This window comes from Callithrix jacchus, chromosome 6 (genome assembly GCF_049354715.1).
Source record: "Callithrix jacchus isolate 240 chromosome 6, calJac240_pri, whole genome shotgun sequence".
NCBI classification, from domain to species: Eukaryota; Metazoa; Chordata; class Mammalia; order Primates; family Cebidae; genus Callithrix; species Callithrix jacchus.
This window is the reverse complement of record NC_133507.1, coordinates 101,645,965-101,663,495: the sequence shown is the minus strand read 5'-3', so window position 1 is coordinate 101,663,495 and position 17,531 is coordinate 101,645,965.

The following is a 17,531-nucleotide window of genomic DNA, read 5'->3' as shown; positions in this document are numbered from 1 at the left end:
CCCACCTACTCGGGAGGCTGAGGCAGGAGAATCGTTTGAACCTGGGAGGTGGAGGTTGCAGTGAGCCGAGATCACATGATTGCACTCCAGCCTGGGTGACAGGGCAAGACTCTGTCTCAGAAAAAAAAGAAGAAGGAGAAGGAGAAGGAGAAGGAGAAGGAGAAGGAGGAGAAAAGAAAAAGATTGTTTTTTGAACTGTCTCCAATTCTTTAGGGCCTCTTTCATTGACTGAATCTATAGTTCAAGGTCTGAATTTCTAACTAATACTGCAAGAGAGGCTGTATTTGCTGAAAGGCTCACAGTAGCCTCAATATAAGCATTAGTAATTTTGTACTTCCAGTCACCACTGAATTTCTCCATGGAACTGATGGAAGCACCTCCCAGATGGTACAGTAAAGGTTCCTCTTTACATTCTATGCTGTTGGCTGTTTTTTCTTCTCTGTCATCTGCATAAAGTATGGCAAAAAGGTTCTTAGGGGAGTTTGCTCATCTTCCTTGTCCCAAATTATGCCATCAGCCTAATGATTATGCAAATATTAGTTCTATCCTCTCTTCCTTGAGAAATTACTGTAGACTCCCAAAGCATTTCTGAGAATCCATTTTGTGTTCCCTTTGACTTAAAACTCTAGATAAGGCTGGGCGCGGTGGCTCAAGCCTGTAATCCCAGCACTTTGGGAGGCCAAGGCGGGTGGATCACAAGGTCAACAGATCAAGACCATCTTGGTCAACATGGCGAAACCCCGTCTCTACTAAAATTACAAAAAATTAGCTGGGCACGGTGGTGCGTGCCTGTAATCCCAGCTGCTCAGGAGGCTGAGGCAGGAGAATTGCCTGAACCCAGGAGGCGGAGATTGCGGTGAGCCGAGATCGCACCATTGCACTCCAGCCTGGGTAACAAGAGCGAAACTCCGTCTCAAAAAAAAAAAAAAAAAAAACTCTAGATAAATTTGAACATCACCTTAGAAGATATATGGCCCATTCCATACTTTTTCAATGCTCGCAATAAACTTATTATGCTCATTTTACAGATAAGGCAAATTAGGCTTATAGAAATTAAGAGGAATCCTTTGATTAAATCAAAATATAGGTGGTACAGCTGGGACACCACTGGGTTTGTCACTAAGCCCAGGGCTCGCTCCATTACAACAATTTGCTTTCATAGTTGGAAACCTAGTTGCCAAGTTAGAAACTACTACTTGAGTGCAGTGGAACAATCATACCTCACTGCAATCTTGAACTCCTGGGCTCAAGGGATCTTTTTGCCTCAGCATCCCAAGTAGCTGGGACTACAGGAATGCACAACCAGGCCCTTTTTTACATTTTTGTAGAGCTAGAGTCATCAATATTGCCCAGGCTGGTCTGGAACTCAATGGCTCCAAGCAATCCTCCCCCCCCCCCCAAAATAGCTTAATTGGAAAATGGCCAAGGGAAACACAGTTACTACACACACACAAAAAGAAACTACTACTAGACATGTCGTTCTTCAGTTCACAAGTATTCAACGGCTCTTCACTGCCTACATATTAAGGGACTAACATTGAGACCTGCAATCAGTTTCTGCAGATTCCTCTCCTCTCTCTCCTCCAAATGTGCTTAAACTCAAGTTCTAAATGTTAAAAACTAGCCACGCAGGGGCCATCTCCAGCCCATAGACATACTGGTTTGGCTCACACACAGTCTTTTTTTTTTTTTTTTTTGAGATGGGGTCTTGCTCTGTCCCCTAGGCTGGAGTGCAGTGGCGTGATCTTGGCTCACTGCAACTTCTGTCTTCTGGGTTCAAGCGATTCTCCTACCTTCCTGCCTCCAAGCAGCTCTCCTACCTTCCTGCCTCAGCCTCCTGACTAGCTGGGACTACCAGCATGCGCCACCACACTGGGCTAATTTTAATATTTTTAGTAGAGACGGGGTTTCACCATGTTGGCCAGGAAGGTCTCAATCTACTGACCTCATGATCCACCTGCCTTGGCCTCCCAATGTACTGGGATTACAGATATGAACCACCATGCCTAACCCACACAATCTTTTAAATGAGGAAATCAATCATAACCATGCCAACAGTTGGTTAGAATTATGTAACACCTGCTTCCTTAGACATAACCTGAGGCTTTCAACTTGGCCCTGTCCTCGTCACACCCTACTGTCATACCCCAGAATGCTTCACATGTGAACATTACCTGTTGGACACGTGAATATAGGTGACATTGTGGCCTGCTGTCTTATATGCTCTGTGCCTAATAAAATTCGGTATTTAAAAGGAACCTTCATTAAAATTTGAAAGTAAAGTGGTTCTTAAATGTTTCAAGATTTCCTGGAGCTACTTAAAAGTGCAGTTCCCTGAGCACCACCCAGACCTGCTACATAAAGTCTCTTATGTGAGGCTTAGACATTTTAATTTTCAGGGCCAAGTGTGGTGGCTCATGCCTGTCATCTCAGCCTTTTAGGAGGCCAAGGCAGGAGGATCTCTTGAGCCCAGGATTTTGAGACCAGCCTGGAAAACATGATAAGACCTCATCTCTTAAAAAAAATACATTTTAATTTTTAGTAAGATACCTACTGTTGGTTATGTACACTAACATTTGAGGATCAGACATTGGCCAAACTCAGCTTCACGGTACGCTTCCTGTTTCAGCACAAACCACATGTCCTGCAACTATATGTTTCTCTTTCGCTGAACTCTCTCCCCACACTCTCTTCCCAATCCAGTGTTTTGGACAACTTCTTTTTTAAATCTCCAAACTATTGGAGAAGTTTCTTTTAGACACCATTAAATGAAAATTTCAGAAGTCCAAAATAAGATACCATGTAAAAGGGGTTGCCAACAAACCTCCTTAATTTTCTATTCAAAATAGTTAAATCATGTATTACTGTATTGCTCAATCTTTTCATTCTAAAGATATCTTTCCTCATTTTAAGCAGAAATAAAATGCTAATAACTTTATGAAACTTTTTGTGCATTCACTAGGCAACCCCCATTTTTGTTGCTTTATCTCACTCTGCTGTGTCCTTTTATAAATTTCTCCTTTCTGCTTTCATTACCCACTTTCCACTCAATTGCAAACTCCTTAATGGAAGACAAATGCCTTATTCACAGCAGCAAGTACAGAGTCATATAAACAATACTGCTCAATGAATATTTGCATTCAGGTTAGAAATGAACTCACAAGAAAATAAACAAACATGAAATATGGAGTAAAGGAAAACAAACTGTCTTGCAATTTTCCAAATTTATCTTCATAGTATTTTCCCTTTGTGACCCTTCTAGTATCCAAAGCCTACACTCACACTTACAAAAACAATTGCCTGTTTTTGAAATTCACCATTATATTATTGGGTCATCATTCAGGGCTTGTTCTGTTTCTTACACTAGTTTCCCCATCTTTCTGATCTTTCATCCTTCAAAATGGTATCCTGAATTTTATATGACAAATTACTCTCTTTCATCCCACCAAAACTGTACCCCCAAACATTTTAAAGATCAAATATAACACTTGCAAGTTAAAAGCACTAAAAACCTAAAGCTGCTCATCAGACATGTGACTAATTTTACTTGAGATCTTATTAGTTCCCTGTGTAGAAGCAGGCTGCTGTCTAGGAGTAAAGTGATTTTATGGGACACTTAAAATCTAAACTACATATCAGCAAAAAAGGAGACTTTAGGGTGCTTTCAAGAACTCAAGACACTTTCAGATTAAAGTAGTTTAGACGTGCCCTGTGTATGGTTTGGGGGGTGGTTAACTTGAATACAAGCGTGTGCGCACACTTTGTGTAAATCTGAGGTTTTGAAAATAAAATATGCTTTTATAAAAAGGATATAAAATGTTTATAAAATATAAAATATTATATAAAATATAAAAGTTTATAAAAATTAGTTATTTATAACTGATTTTTATGTTATCCTAAAATGCTGTTCATATAAAAGTTAGATTTATTACATTCCATATGAGGAGAAACTAGTCTTATGATTGCCATGGCAACAAAAGACCTTATCTATTATTAAGTTAGAAACACACTTGGTCTGTTAGAGTGAACCCTCACAATCCACCCACCCAGAGGTGAAACAACTCAGCCTCCTGTAAAGGAGTGCCCTGTTTATGAAGCTGCACCTCCACAATTGTATGTGCTTAATAGCATGAATTCAAGACTGCATTGCTTGGTGGCTTTGCAGGAAGTAAGGCTTAACATACAACTCACTTCTTGAGAAAATCTACTTCATAATACTTTACAATTGGGAAGATACTTCCTTTATTCTTTTTTAAAGAAAAATTGCCTTACTTCTTTGGCCAATTTTATTACAATTTACCAATGACACAGCTGTAATTTCAGGATCCTCAGGGTGCTTTGTTATTTTTCTAAATTACAGGGTTTTTTTTTTTTTCTACTTTTCCTTTTTTCTCACTGCTTTTCATTTTTTCTCCATCTAAGAGAGGAAAAGATCCAATCCCTTTCCTGGACACACTGATCATGGTCTTTTTCAATATATCATCCCTGAATTTCATATGGATGATGTTTTAGCCTCATCCACCAAGAGCATCCAATCCCTTTGGTGATCTGTTACTCACTGAAAAGTGCCAGCTGGCAAGAATTGCTTTTGTGATTCTCATTAAGAGTTACTTCATTATTTAAAATAATGAATTGCTTTTGAAATAACTGCTAGTTGAATAAATAAAGAGACCTATTGTTTCAGGTCTTCAATTTAAGTCATTGATCTATCTTATGTTGATTTTTGTATAAGGTAAGAGATGAGGATCCAGTTTCATTCTTCCACATGTGGCTTGTCAATTATCCCAACACCATTTGTTGAATAGGGTGTCCTATCCCAACTTTATGTTTTTGTTTGCTTTGTTGAAGATCAGTTGGTTGTAAGTATTTGACTTCTTTCTGGGTTCTGCATCCAGTTCTGTTAGGTTACATGACTGTTTTTACACCAGTATCATGCTGTTTTGATAACTATAGTCTTGTAGTGTAGTTTGAAGTCCGGTCATATGATACCTCCAGATTTGTTCTTTTTGTTTAGTCTTGCTTTGATTATGTGGGCTCTTTTTTGGTTCCATGTGAATTTCAGAATTTTTTTTTCTAGTTCTCTGAATAATGATAATGGTATTTTGATGGGAATTGCTTTGAATTTATAGATTGCCTTTGGTGGTATGGTTATTTTTACAATATTGATTCTGTACCATCATGAGCATAGATGTGTTTCCATTTGTTTGTGTTGTCTATGATTTCTTTTGGCAGTGTTTTATAGTTTTCCTTGTAGAGTGATCTTTCACCTTCACCTCCTTGGTTAAGTTTGTTTTGTTTTGCATCTATTGTAAAATGGGTTGAGTTCATGATTTGATTCTCAGTTTGGTTGCTGTTGGTGTATAGCAGAGCTACTTATTTATGTATCCCAAAACTTTACTGAATTTATTGAACAGTTCTGGGAACTTTTTGGACGAGTTTGCAGGGTTTTCTAGGTATTCAATCATATCATTGGCAAATAGCAACAGCTTATTTTCTTTTTACCAGTTTGGATGCTTTTTATTTCTTTCTCTTGTCTGATTGCTCTGGCTGGGACTTCCAGTACTATGTTGAATGGAAGTGATGAGAATGGGCATCCTTTTCTTGTTCCAGTTCTCAGGGGGAATGCATTCAACTTTTTCCCACTCAGTATTATGGTAACTGTGAGTTTGTCATAGATGGCTTTTATTACCTTAAGGTATGTCCATTTTGTGCTTACTCTCCTGATGGCTTTAATCACAGAATAATGCTGGATTTTGTCAAATGTTTCTTCTGCTTCTATTGAGATGATCATATGATATATTATTTTTCTTTTTAATTCTGTTTATGTGGTGTCTCACATTTACTGACTTGCATATGTTAAATCAACCCTGAATCCCTCAGCTAAAACTCATTTGATTTTTGTGTATTGTCTTTTTGATGTGCTGTTGGATTCAGTTAGCTAATATTTTGTGGAAGACTTTTGCATCTGTGTTCATCAGGGATATTGGTCTGTAGTTTTCTTGTTGTTGTGTCTTTTCCTGGTTTTGGTATTAGAATAATACTGGCTTCATAGAATGATCTAGGGAGGATTCCCTCTCTCTGTTTTTAAGGTAGTTTCAGTAGAATTCATACTAATTCATTGCATGATAAAGTTCAGCTGTGAATCCATTTGTCCTTGATTTTTTTTTGGCAATTTTTAAATTACTGTTTCAATCTTACTACTTGTTATTGGCCTGTTTTTGTAGGCTTTCTAGTTTGTGTGCATCAAGGTTTTCATAGTAACCTTAAATTATATTTTGTATTTCTGTGGTATCAATTATAGTATCTCCCATTTTCTTTTTACTTGAGTTTATTTGTATCTTCTTTCTTTTTTTCTTGGTTAATGTCACTAATGGTTTATAGGCTTTGTTTTTCTTTTCAACTAAACAGTTTAATTTATCTTTTGTGTTATTTTTGTTTCAATGCATTTAGTTCTGCTCTGATCTTGTTATTTCTTAATTTCTACTGGGTTTGTGTTTGATTTGTTCTTGTTTTTCTAGTTCCTTGAGATGTGATCTTATATTGTCTATTTGTGCTCTTTCAGACTTTTTGATGTAGGTATTTAATGCTATGAACTTTTCTCTTAGTAGTGCTTTTGCTGGATCTCAGAGGTTTTGATAGGCTGTATCACTATTATCATTCAGTTCAAATAATTTATTAATTTCCATCTTGATTTAATTGTTGATCCAGAGAATATTAGGGAGCAGATTATTTAATTTCCATGAATTTGTATAGTTTTAAAAGTTCCTTTTGGAGTTAATTTTCAATTTTATTCCACTGTGGTCTGAGACAGTACTTAATATAATTTTTATTTTCTTAAATTTACTGAAATTTGTTTCATACCATATTATCTGATCTATTTTTGAGGATGTTCCATGTGTTGATGAAAATAATGTGTATTCTGCAGTTTTAGTAGAATATTCTATAGATATCTGTTAAGTCCATTTGTGCAAGGTATAGTTTAAGTCTATTGTTTCTTCGTTGACTGTCTGTCTTGATGACCTCTGTAGTGCTATCGAATTATTGAAGTCCCCCACTGTTATTGTGTTTTCATCTATTTCATTTCTTAAGTCAAGTATTGATTGTTTCATAAATTTGGGACCTCCAGTGTTAGGTGTGTGTATACTTAGGATTGTGATAATTTCTGTTTGGACTAATCCTTATTATATAAATTCTTTTTTTTTTTTTTTGAGATGGAGTTTCACTCTTGTTACCCAGGCTGGAGTGCAATGGCGCAATCTTGACTCACCGCAACCTCCGCCTCCTGGGTTCAGGCAATTCTCCTGCCTCAGCCTTATGAGAAGCTTGGATTACAGGCACATGCCACCATGCCCAGCTAATTTTTGTATTTTTAGTAGAGATGGGGTTTCACCATGTTGACCAGGATGGTCTTGATCTCTTGACCTCGTGATACACCTGCCTCAGCCTCCCAAAGTGCTGGGATTACAGGCTTGAGCCACCACTCCTGGCCAATATTCTTCTTTTGTCTTTTTAAACTGTCGCAGCTTTAAAGTTTGTTTTGTCTGATAAAAGAATACTCCTGCTCACTTTTGGTTTTCATTTGCATTAAATATCTTTTTCCACTTCATTACCTTAAGTTTATTTGAATCCTTGTATGTTAGGTGAGTTTCTTGAAGGCAACAAATGCTTGGTTGATGGATTTTTTCATTTAAAAGATACGTTGGCTAAAGATCTCACAGTACCCAGCAGAGTGCCACAAAGTGCAGGCATTTCATAAATATTTGTTAAGTTATTTATTTAAAATAAGATTCAACATTGAGAAGGATATTAAACTCTTGCTGTTGAATATGTGCTCTTATTTGCTTTCAAATCTAAAATAAGAATTAATAAAGATAGCATTTATTTATTTTCTCTGAATTTAGGAGGGTAATTGATGCTATTCCAAATCCAGTTTTTTTTTTTTTTTTGTTCTTGATTATAACCTAAATTCTACATAAATGGCTCAGCAGACAGTAATGAATAGCGAGAGTAGTGTATTTGGTACTAATTCTCTCATTTGGTCATTTTTGTCTACAAAGGGAGTATAATACAGGTATGACATCTATAGTGTTCATTATTCTCAGTTTACACAGGAGTATTCAAGTGACCTACTGAAGGCCACTTTGTGATGTAATGATTCAGTTGAGAATATGGTATAGTGAAATTGTGGCCTCAATTTTTTTTTTTTCAGACATGAAAGAACTTGAAAAAATCTAAACGTATCTCATTTTAGCAACAGTCAAGCTAAAGATAGAGAGTAAACTTTCAAGAAATAAAAAATACCCTGAATAAAAATTGATAACTCTAGCTCATGTTTGCTATTGATATTTTTTATGTTTTCTGCCTGTTCAACATGTGGTTTGATGGGGAATCCTGTTTATTTCTACATTATTAAAGAAAGCTTTGGGGTTCATCACAGAGCTTGTTAAAACTTGTGGTTGAATATTCAGACTCATAATCCTGTAACTGGAAAGCAATTAACAGAAATTCATGAACTAACAAAGTGTCAGTTGGTTATAATCGCATATGCCGCAAACAAATGTAACACCTAGAAAGTTATAATTCTTTTAGAACAGTTATAAGAACATTCATTCTTCATAACACCTTCTCTTTGTTTTTACACAGACACAAACACACACCCCTTTAAAAATAATGTTGTTTTATTTTCTGGTAGCACTTATGAGGTAGATAGGATTCCACTTTTTAATCCATGCTGTAAGAGGATACAAGTTTTTTAAAAACATGAAACTTCAAGTTACCATAGACATCATCTAATTGGATCACTTTACTTTTCTTTTTCATTTTAGGAACCAGAAATTTGGGGTAAAAAGGTTGCGTGCATAAGATCTTGAGGATTGTTACAGGATAAGCTTTGAACAAGACAGTCACAGAAAGAAGGAGAACAGGTCGTTGCATGTCCTTAGGCAAGTCAGTTAGACACCTTGAATCTGCTTTTTATTGATTTTTGACATGAAATGAGAGCACTTATTGAATAGTATTCAAAATGCTAGAAATGTCTATAAAATATAAGCATCATTTAGACTTTCTTTTAACCATACAGAGACTTGAGTATGTATTAAAAATAGTACAGTTTTGGAAAGCAAACAGGGCTGAATTCACATGTTATCTTAGACATTGCTAGCAAGAGTGATGATAAGGGGACAGACACTCTCATTGGGAAGTGTACATATCTGCAAATTTGGAATGCAGTTTGCCAACATGTATAACATATTGATAGATATGCCCCTTTTATGTAGCTATCCCACTACAAGATATTGATCACACAGATATATTTACAAAGATTTACAAAGGTATGTATATGGTAATGCTCAGTACAACCATTTTTATATAGTGACATAAAAATTGGAAACAAGTGATAACTTCATTGCCAGAGAATTATTAAATAAATCACTTTTGGAACCCTTTTTGTTATTCTGTTGAATTAGAAAATGAATAATTATAAAGGATAGTTAAACTGGTATGATGAAATAACATATGGCCATTTAAAAATGAGATAGAAAACAAAGGTTTGAAAATGCTATTTTTAAATGTCAAAAGCCCTGGGCAAAACATTGTGTATAGGATGATACCCTTTATGGTAAATAATTTACTAGCATATATATATATATATATACACACACACACACACACACACACACACACATATATATATAAACCACACACACACACACACACACACATATATATATATATATATATATATATATATATATATGTACTTATATATTGTAGTAAAAGCATAAAACTGGGGATGTGTGGTAATTTTGGATCATTTTAGACAATTACAAATTAAGAAACAAAATACATTTGTAAGCAACATTATAGGAGGCATAATAACAGTGTTCTAACAAACCATAATTAGTAAAACAATAATAAATAATTAGTAGTATAATAACATAGTACTGATTTCACAGATGAAATCAGAACACAGTATGATAAAATAAAATACACAAGGCATAGTACTGATATCACGGATGAAAGAATGATTGCTCCTCTTTTTTCAGTTTCTTTCCTGGGAATTAAAATACCTGTTATTATAGTTTTGTCATTGTGCCTCTAATATTTAAATTTTTATTTCTTTTCAAATAACAAGAAAGCATAAGAGAAGCAGAAGAAAATTGCATATATTCATTCATTTAAAAAATGAGTGGTTACTATGGTCAAGATTCTGATAGATTCTGTAAATGCAAAGAAACTGAGACATTTCCTGTCCTTGAAAAGTTTACTTGCAGGGGGAAATCACATGCCTGAAGACATTACAAGTGTGATAGGTGCAAATACTCATGACCCCAAGGAAAAAAAAAGCAGAGTGCAAAGTGAGATGAAGATTTTGGTAGGATTGCACTTACAATGAAGTCACACCAATGTTGGAAACACATGGTCCTCACAAGTCTAGGGAAGGCAATTGAACTTAGTCTTTTACACAACAATGAGCCAGTGAAGGTTTTGAAGCATGGAGATGAGGCACTCAAGTTCTTCTTTAGAAAGATCAATTGATTGGTAATTCTGCAACTAGATTGTAAGTGACAAGTCAATTGTACAAGCAAAAATATCTGCTGGGGAGTGATTATAACAGTGTACATGAGATAAGAGAGAGTTGTAAACATAGGGAAGAGTAGTGCATATGCAGGCAAGGTTTAGACTCAAGAGATATTTAGAATTTACAAAGAGCAGAAGTAATTGCATACACAGAGTGAAGTCGGTGATGACTTGGGATATTGAGTGAAGATAACTAGATGCTTTGAGATGTTGTTAGTTAAAAGTAATTTAAGAAATGTCTGAGAAGGGTGTTATGGTGAAATACCAGTGGTATGGGCACAGTGAATGTGAGATGCTGAAGCTATATTCATCTCACTAGAAATAGATGGAATTATACAGTGCATTATGCATGCCTGCAGCTTAGCATCATGTCTGTGGGGAAGTCAACCCTGATTTATCTTAGGAAAAAGGCTTGATATCTTGACTTGGAAATTGTTCATAGAATGAGAAGAGAGAACTGCAAGAATGAGTGACACACGTTTAAGGATCAGGCATAAGAAAAACAAACCAGTATTGGAGGCACAGAAGTGCTAAGATAAATTATGTGTCTTTGTTAGAAATAAGAAGGCACATGATTTAAGAAGTGAATCATTTTCTTATTTGAAATGGAGTACAGCCTCTTCAAAATCCAGAGACATGCGGCACCTTCTGCTGTTAATTGGCTGCTAGCTATTCTAGCTAATTAAATACCACTCTCTGTCCTTAAAATTTGACGTACCCTCTAGCAACCTTCATTTTTAAATCTGTTGTCAACCAAGATTTCCTCTTAAAAGAGATTTTTTAAATAACTGATTTTAAAATGATATTATTAACTACCAGGAAAAAACCCTGTTAGGAAAAATTTTTAAATACTTCAGGCCGATAGACAAGGCCATCAGAAAGACTGGCATACTCAGAGCAAATATTCAGAGGAAAGATATTGAGAGTGGACAGAGGAACAACTTGATACTTGATCAAATAGACCTAACAGACATCTGCAAAACTCTCTACCCCAAAACAAAAGACTATAGATTTATCTCATCTGCACATTTCACATACTCTAAACTTGACTACATGGAAATTAAACAACCTGCTTCTGAATGACTTTTGGGTAACAAGACAATTAATGCATAATTAAGAAACTATTGAAGCAAATGCAAACAAAGATACAATAAACCAGAATCTCTGAGATGCAGGTAAAGTAGTGTTAAGAGAAAAGTTTAAATATCTACATTAAAAAGTTAGAAATTTCAAATTGTCAACCTAACATCATACTTTAAGGAACTAGAAAAATGAGCAAACGTACCCCAAAGCTAGCAGAAGACAAGAAATAACTAAAATCAGCACAGAAATGAATGAAAATCAGGTGTGAAAAACCATACAAAAGACTAAAAAACCAGAAGTTCGTTTTTGAAATGATAACTAGGACCACTAGCTAAACAAATAAAGAAAAAGAGAGGTAAGATTCAAGTAAACATCATCAGAAATGACAAAGAGAACATTACCAGCAAATTCACAGACATATAAAAAACTCTGAGACTATTATAAATACTTCAATACATGCAAGGTAGAAAACCTACAAGAAATGGATAATCTTCTGGAAAATACAACCACCCAAGATTAAAACAAGAAGAAATCAAATCCCTGAACAGACCAAGAATTCGTTCTGAAACTGAATTGGTATTAGGACCAACCAAGAAAGCACAGGATGAGATAGAGTCCCACTGGAATTCTACCCAGATATATATAGAAAAGGTAGTGGTATATCTATTGAGACTGTTCCAGAGAACTAAGGAAGAGGGACTCCTCCCTAACTCTTCCTATGAGGCCAGTAACATCCTTATACCAAAACATGGCAGAGACACAACAACAATAACAAAAAACTTTAGGCCATTATCCTTGATGATCATCTATGCAAAAATCCTTGGTGAAATACTAGGAACACAAATTCAAAAGCACATCAAAATGCTAGCACACTATGATAAAGTAGGCTTTATACCTGGGGTGCAAGTTTGGTTCAACATATTCAAATCAATAAATGTAATTCATCACAAAAACAGAAATAAAAACAAAAACAACATGGTCATCTCAGTAGACACAGAAAAGGTTTTTGATAAAATTTAACATCACTTCATATTAACAATTCTCAACAAACTTGGCACTGAAGAAACATACTTCAACAAAAGAGACCAATCTATGAGAAACCCACAACCAATATCATACTGAATGGGAAAAGGCTGGAAGCATTTTGAGAACGAGAACAAGGCAAGGATGGCCACTGTCACCTCACCTATTCAATTTAGTACAGGAAGTTCTAGCTAGAACAATAAAGCAACAGAAATAAATAAAAGGCAGAAATAAATAAAAGGCATCCAAATAAGGAAGAAATGGAAGTCAAAATATCTGTTTACAGGTAATATGATTCTCTACATAGAAACTCCCATATTCTTTGCCCCAAAGTTGCTAGATCAGATAATGTTTCAGGATACAAAACAATGTAGAAAAACCATTGGTATTCTTATATATCAAAAACATCCTAGCTGACAGCCAAATCAATAACTCTATAGACACACACAATAATTCACAATAGACACACACACACACACACACACACACACACACACAACCATGGAGGTAAAAGATTTCTACAACAAGAATTACAAACCACTGCTGAAAGAAATCAGTCAACACAAACAAATGAAAAAAAGCATTTTATGCTCATGAATAGGAAGAAACAATATTGTTATAGTGACCATACTGCCCAAAGAAATTTACAGATTCAGTGCTACTCCTGTCAAAATACAAGGAGATTTTTCACAGAATTAGAAAAAAAACTATTCTAAAATTTGCATGAAAGCAAAAGAGTGCCTGAATAGCCAAAACAATCCTAAGCAAAAAGAACCAAGCAGAAGGCATCACATTATCCTACTTCAAACTACAAAGTTACTACTTTAATAGCCTTGTTACCAAAGTAGCATGGTATTGACACAAAAACAGACATATAGACCAGTGGAACAGAATAGAGAGCCCAGAAATAAAGCCACATATCTACAAAAATCTGATCTTAAACAAAGCTGACAAAAACAAACACAGGGGAAAGGACAGCTGATTCAATTAATGGTTCTAGGGTAACCAGCTATCCATATGCAGAAGATTGAAACTGGACTCCCTTTTTTTTCCCCCAATACAACAATCAACTCAAGATGAATTGAAGACTTAAGTGTAAAACTTTAAATTATAAAAACACTAGAAAAAAACCTAGGGAATACCATTCTGGGCATATGCCCTGGCAAAGATTTGATGGCAAAGACGTCAAAACCAATTGTAAAGAAAACAAAAATTGACAAACTGAAGGGCTTCTGCACAGCCAAAGAAATTATCAACAGAGTAAACATGCAGAATTGGAGAAAATGCTTGAAAACTATGCATCCAGCAAAGGTCTAATATCCAGCATCTGTAAGGAGCTTAACTGAACAAACAAAATAAACAATCCCGTTAAAAAGTGACTTCTTCAAGGAGAACTACAAACCACTGCTCAAGGAAATAAGAGAGGACACAAACAGATGGAGAAACATTCCATGCTCTTGGTTAGGAAAATAAATATGAAAATGGCCATACTGCCCCCAAGTAATTTATAGATTTAATGCTATCCCCATTGAGCTACCATTAAATTTCTTCACAGAACTGGAAAAAAAAAACACCTTAAACTTCATATGGAACCAAAAAAAGCTCACATAGCCAAGACAATCCTAAACAAAAAGAACCAAACTGGAGACATCACACTACCTGACTTCAAACTATACTACAAGGCTACAGTCATGAAAACAGCATGGTACTGGTGCCAAAACAGAGATATAGACCAATGGAACAGAACAGAGACTTGGAAGCAACACCACACATCTACAACCATCTGATCTTTGACAAACCTGACAAAAACAAACAATGGGAAAAGGATTCCCTGTTTAATAAATGGTGTTGGGAAAACTGACTAACCATGTGCAGAAAGCTGAAACTGGACCCCTCCCTGACCTTACACTAAAATTAACTTCACATGGATTAATGACTTAAGCATAAGACCTAACACCATAAAAAATCCTAGAAGAAAACCTAGGCAAAACCATTCAGGACATAGGCATAGGCAAGGACTTCCTGACTAAAATACCAAAAGCATTGGCCACAAAAGCCAAAATAGACAAATGGGGTCTAATTAACTCCAGAGCTTCTGCAGAGCAAAAGAAACAATCATTAGAGTGAACCGGCAACCAACAGAATGGGAATAAATTTTTGCAATCTACCCATCTGACAAAGGACTTATATTGAGAATTTACAAAGAAATTAGACAGATTTACAAGAAAAAAACAAACAAGCCCATTCAAAAGTAGATGAAGGATATGAACAGACACTTTCAAAAGAAGACATATATGAGGTCAACAAACATTTGAAAAAACGCTCATCATCACTGGTCATTAGAGAAATGCAAACCAAAACTACATTGAGACAACATATCACGCCAGATAGAAGGGCAATAATTTAAAAATCTGGAGACAACTGATGCTGGAGAGGATGCGGAGAAATAGGAACACTTTTACACTGTTGGTGGGAGTGTAAATTAGTTCAATCATTGTGGAAGACAGTGTGGTGATTCTTCAAGGACCTAGAAATAGAAATTTCATTTGACCCAGCAATCCCATTACTGGGTATATATCCAAAGGATTATAAATCATTCTATCATAAAGAAACATGCACACGTATGTTCATTGCAGCACTGTTTACAATAGCAAAGACTTGGAACCAACCCAAAAGCCCACTGATGATAGACTGGTCAGGGAAAATGTGGCACATATACACCATGGAATATTATGCAGCCAGCCATAAAAAATGAGTTCGTGCCCTTTGTAGGGACATGGATGAAACTGGAAACTATCATTCTCAGCAAACTGACACAGGAACAGAGAATTAAGCACCACATGTTCTCACTCATAGGCAGGTGTTGAGCAATGAGAACAGATGGACACAGGGAGGGGAGCATCATACACTGAGGTCTGTTGTGGGGAACGAGGGGAGGGATAGTGGGGGGTAGGGAATTAGGGACGGATAACACAGGGAGAAATGCCAGATATAGGTGATGGGGATGGAGGCAACAAACCACATTGCTATATATGTACCTATGCAACAATCCTGCATATTCTTCACATGTACACCAGAACCTAAAGTGCAATAAAATATATATTAATAAAAAAAACAAAAAAGCTTACACTTATTGAAGTATTTTTTTTAATTTGTCAAGCACGACTGGAAATTGTTTGTTTTACTAATATAAAGTTTCTTGATTAAAAAAAAAAAAAGGATACGTTCCATCGATACCGAGTTTATTGAGGGTTTTTAGCATAAAGGGCTGTTGAATTTTGTCAAATGCCTTCTCTGCGTCAATTGAGATAATCATGTGGTTTTTGTTTTTGGTTCTGTTTATGTGGTGAATTACATTGATAGACTTGCGTATGTTGAACCAGCCTTGTCTCTATTTGCAGACGACATGATAGTATACCTAGAAGACCCCATTGCCTCAGCCCAAAAACTCCTGAAACTGATAAACAACTTCAGCAAAGTCTCAGGATATAAAATCAATGTGCAAAAATCACAAGCATTCGTCTACACCAATAACAGACTTAAAGAAAGCCAAATCAAGAGCGAAATGCCATTCGCAATTGCTACAAAAAGAATAAAATACCTTGGAATACAACTCACAAGGAACGTAAGGGACCTCTTCAAGGAGAACTACAAACCACTGCTCAACGAAATCAGAGAGGACACAAACAGTTGGAGAAACATTCCATGTTCATGGTTAGGAAGAATTAATATCGTGAATTGGCTATACTGCCCAAAGTTATTTACAGAATCAATGCTATCCCCATCAAGCTACCATTGACTTTCTTCACAGAACTGGAAAAAACCACCATGAACTTCATATGGAACCAAAAGAGAGCCCGCATAGCCAAGTCAATTCTAAGCAAAAAGAACACAGCAGGGGGCATCACACTACCGGATTTCAAACTATACTACAAGGCTACAGTAATCAAAACAGCATGGTACTGGTACCAAAACAGAGATATAGACCAATGGAACAAAACAGAGGCACCGGAGGCAACACAACATACATACAACTATACAATCTTTGATAAACCTGACAAAAACAAGCAATGGGGCAAGGATTCCATGTTTAACAAATGGTGTTGGGAAAACTGGCTAGCCATGTGCAGAAAGCAGAAACTGGACCCCTTCCTGACACCTTACACTAAATTTAACTCCAGATGGATTAAAGACTTAAACGTAAGACCTGGCACCATAAAACCCTAGAAGGAAATCTAGGCAAAACTATCCAGGACATAGGAGTAGGCAAGGACTTCATGAACAAAACACCAAAAGCATTGGCAACAAAAGCCAAAATAGACAAATGGGATCTAATGAAACTCCACAGCTTCTGCACGGCAAAAGAAACAGTCACTAGAGTGGATCGGCAACCAACAGAATGGGAAAAAATTTTCGCAGTCTACCCATCTGACAAAGGGCTGATATCCAGAATTTACAAACAACTCAAGCAGATTTACAGGAAAAAAACAAACAAGCCCATTCAAAAGTGGGCAAAGGATATGAACAGATACTTTACGAAAGAAGACATATATGAGGCCAACAATCATATGAAAAAATGCTCATCGTCACTGGTCATCAGAGAGATGCAAATCAAAACCACATTGAGATACCATCTCACGCCAGTTAGAATGGCGATCATTAAAAAATCTGGAGACAACAGATGCTGGAGAGGATGTGGAGAAAAAGGAACACTTTTACACTGTTGGTGGGAGTGTAAATTAGTTCAACCATTGTGGAAGACAGTGAGGCGATTCCTCAAGGCCTTAGAAATAGAAATTCCATTTGACCCAGCAATCCCATTACTGGGTATATATCCAAAAGACTAT